Genomic DNA, 3,959 nt, shown 5'->3' with positions numbered 1-3,959 from the left:
AGACTGGGCTGAAAACTAGGACTGTTCATATTCAAGCAAAAACGGGTGGGTGTGTGACCAAATGCCCAGAGGCTTTGGATGCTGTGGAGCCCCAGACAGTTTTTGAGAATGTATCAAAACAATTAGTCTATTTGGAAGAGAGAGTCCTGGAACTTCTAAGATACAATTTTTGAACAATAATGAGAATGGAGAAATAAGGAAATGTGTTATCACTCTAATTGAAACCTCTCCTGATGGCACAGAAAAAGACATGTTTATCTTGAGAACAGAACTGTATTCCAGAAAATATCTAATTATAAAGAGTAATGTTGTAAGTGATTAAAATAGCATTTCATTTTATAGGGAAAGAATCAGAAAACAGGAGTTTCTTTTGATACTACTCACAGTGATTAAAAAACAGTAAAAGCAGGCCAGGCGTGGTGGCTCACACCAGTAATCCAAGCACTTTGGAGGCCAAGGTGGGCAGATCACCTGAGGTCGGGAGTTCAAGACCAGTCCGACCAACATGGTGAAACCCAGTATTTAAAAACGAAAGAAACATTTAATAAACAAAACAAAACAACAAAAGCATTAGAAGTGAATATAGACATATGTTTATTGGGAGTCAGGGTGAGGAAAGTCTTTATGCTCCTACAGGAAAATGCAGAATCCAGAATAAACAGACAGAAAATTTTGGGCAAATCAACGTGTTTCTATTTTAAGCTTCTTTATTGTATAACATTTCAACCTGGGAAATAATTCATCATTTATAACAGAGTCAATACCATTAGTGTAGACAGAATTTAAAATAAATGAATGAAGAAAGTGGGCAAAGGATATGAACAGAAAGTTCACCACCAGTGACATATCAACACTTATTCAGCATTTCCATGATCAAGGAAATGCAGTCAATACTAAGTCAGCATGTTTAGTCTGTCAAATAGGATAAAATTAAGGAAATGGTCAATTCTAGTTTAGCGACACTGAAATTGGAAATAGAGTTTACTGAAAGACAAGGTTGTAGTATGGAACCTAAAAACTAAGTGATCCTGCAGTCGATAAGGAAACCCGGACGGCACCGCCACTTTCCTTTTTGCAGGCTGTCGGGAAGATGGCGGACATTCAGACCGAGCGTGCCTACCAAAAGCAGCCGACTATCTTTCAAAACAAGAAGAGGGTCCTGCTGGGAGAAACTGGCAAGGAGAAGCTCCCGCGGTACTACAAGAACATCGTTCTGGGCTTCAAGACACCCAAAGAGGCTATTGAGGGCACCTACATTGACAAGAAATGCCCCTTCACTGGTAACGTCTCCATTCGTGGGCGGATCCTCTCTGGCGCAGTGACAAAGATGAAGATGCAGAGGACCATTGTCATCCGCCGAGACTACCTGCACTACATCCGCAAGCACAACCGCTTCGAGAAGCGCCACAAGAACATGTCCGTACACCTGTCCCCCTGCTTCAGGGACATCCAGATTGGTGACATCGTGACGGTGGGCGAGTGCCGACCCCTGAGCAAGACTGTGCGCTTCAACGTGCTCAAGGTCACCAAGGCCGCCGGCACCAAGAAGCAGTTCCAGAAGTTCTGAGGCTGGACGTCAGCCCACTCCCCACAATCAAATAAAGTTATTTTCTCATTCAAAAAAAAAAAAAAAAAAAACAAAAAAAACTAAGTGATCCTAGGCAACCGTTACAAACGATCTCATTACGTAGTCAAAAACCATCTACAATATATGATCTGTGATTGAAAACAGATGGTTACAAGCTATTATGAGCCATTGAGGAGAAGGGATTTAAAAAAATGTATATAGACTCACAAACATCAGAAAATAAGCCAAGATATTAGTGTGTTCATGTGTGTTAGGATTACAGAAGGCTTTAAATTCGTTGTTAGAATTTTTCCATTTTTATATTGAATATGCACACCTTTTCAAATAAACCTTTCAACGTAATTTACACGAAAACAACCAGTAATACTTCATATCCAGTGGTGATGGGAGCATGAATTTGTTTGAGAATATTGTAAGGTTTTCTTTAACACGAATATGTCAACAGTGAGTAAAATGTTGCTGAGAGACAAGGAAGGTGTGGTGGTGCCAAAACCTGACCACAGGACACCATGCAGGGCCGCCTCTCCTCGGTGGGTAGTGAGCGAGACTCGAGGGGGCGCACACTGATGACCAGACCTTGACTCTAATTCAAACCTCCCTGCGGAGGGTTCTGGGAAATGCCGGCCGACCGGAATCACTCATTTCCGCACTCACTCACTTCCGCTTCCGTCGGGCACCCCACCGAGCTTGTCTCAGAAGATAGCTGGCATGGGGCATGGGGCGGGGCCCAGGCGGGCAGCACCCTCATCCCAGGCTTGGAAACAGCTGTGTGAGGCCAGCAGCTGTAGCTTTGACATGACATCTCTCAGCATGGGAGACTCTCGACACAGCAGTCTCTGATCCACAATCCGTTCTCTCAGGATACCGCTCACCCATTTCTGTACTAATTTAAGACTTTTGGGTCTGTGCAGTCATTTTTGCAAAGAGTTGATTCCTTGTGCTCTCTTTTTATTCATTTGAAATTTACTAAGTACTGTATAAGTCATGAGAGATGGTTTTCTGTATTGTTGCTGGCTCTGCTTTTGTGGCCGCCTAGGCACCCACAGGGAATACTCCACTCTTAAGTGCCACACAGCATATGAGAGTCACGGCTCTGAGTTCATATTTTGAGTTTGTGTGTTCTGATTGTCACCTGAAGGGTGTAGTGCAAGTAGGTTCGTAGACAGCCTGCACTGGGCAGCAACAGTGGCGTGCCCTTTGTCCCTCAGTCCTGTAGGGAGGGAGGTAGCTTTCCTAGAATCTTGAAGTGAGGAGGAGGGGTAGATTACAGAATCAGGTAGATTACATCCAGCTGGCACTGAGAGATTTCACCCTGTGGTGTGTGGGGAACTGTGATTCAATCCTGTTATCTCACTGCTCATTTTTCTTTCACGGCCTTGCCTTATTGGGACTGTTTCTCTCTCAGAGAGAGCTGTGCAGAAGAGGGAGAAATAACCTCGGTACTAGACCTCCAGTTGAGTGATCTTTGGTTTCTTGCATTTTGTGGCAATGCCAGCTCTCATTATGACCTCCTTCTTTATCACATGGTTTACAAATGTCCATCCAGTCTGCTTAGCTGCAGCCGCTTTCCACCAGAAATGTTTTTTTTGTTGTTGTTGTTTTTTGCTAAGGGTCGAGGAATTTCCCAGTTTCTTTATTTAGTGTATTCTCTCTTTGTCTCCTAGTAGAGGGTCGTTGAGTCAGTAGGTCACTCAGGTTTCCACCATTTCAGGTCCATGTTAGGATGAAACAGGGTAGAAGTAATTACAGTAACTGGGATGGTGTGTATAACTGAGTGCTTCTTATATGCCAGGTATCATGATTATCATGACGAGGCTTTCACTGCTGTGCATCGGGTGCCTGGAACAATGCCTGGCATAAAGTTTCTCGTGAATAAATATTTGAGTGAATAAATATCATGCTATTGTATTTTCTGAGCAACACTGTTAGATATTATTAGCCTGTCACAGATGAGAATGCTGAAGCTTAAAAAGGTAAAGAAACTGAACAATTAAGATATGTCTAGGAAGTGTTATAAATAGAAGTCAGGGCCTTTGCAGTTGCACTTCCTTCTCAACTCTTTTCATCGCAGATCTTTGCACAGCTGATTATTTTCATGCGGCTTCTAGAGACTGTTCCTGACCACCTGCTTAATGATGCCCCTCCCACTGCTGGCACTTATGTTTCACATGTTCCATTCTCCTTGGGAAACAGGAATCTGTCATGTTTGCTTCATTTTCTTCATAGTCCTTTTTGCAATGAAAGGTCACCTCATCTGTAGACTGGTTTACCCAGCAGAACACAAGCACTGTCAGACCAAGCCCTTGTGCTTATTTACTGCTGTATCCCTACTGTTTCCTGTAGTGTTCAAGGCATTGATAGACCCTGAATA

At 43.2% G+C, this 3,959-nt stretch overlaps 1 pseudogene; it reads left to right on the top strand.

Annotated features, from left to right (window-relative positions):
- Nucleotides 1–1,067: 1,067 nt before the first annotated feature.
- Nucleotides 1,068–1,942, top strand: LOC100399190 (ribosomal protein S11 pseudogene; annotated as a pseudogene).
- The last annotated feature ends 2,017 nt before the right edge of the window (nucleotides 1,943–3,959 follow it).

The sequence above is a fragment of the Callithrix jacchus genome, chromosome 22 (genome assembly GCF_049354715.1).
Source record: "Callithrix jacchus isolate 240 chromosome 22, calJac240_pri, whole genome shotgun sequence".
NCBI classification, from domain to species: Eukaryota; Metazoa; Chordata; class Mammalia; order Primates; family Cebidae; genus Callithrix; species Callithrix jacchus.
Note: the sequence above shows the minus strand (reverse complement) of the source record. Positions and strands in the feature narration are given on the sequence as shown.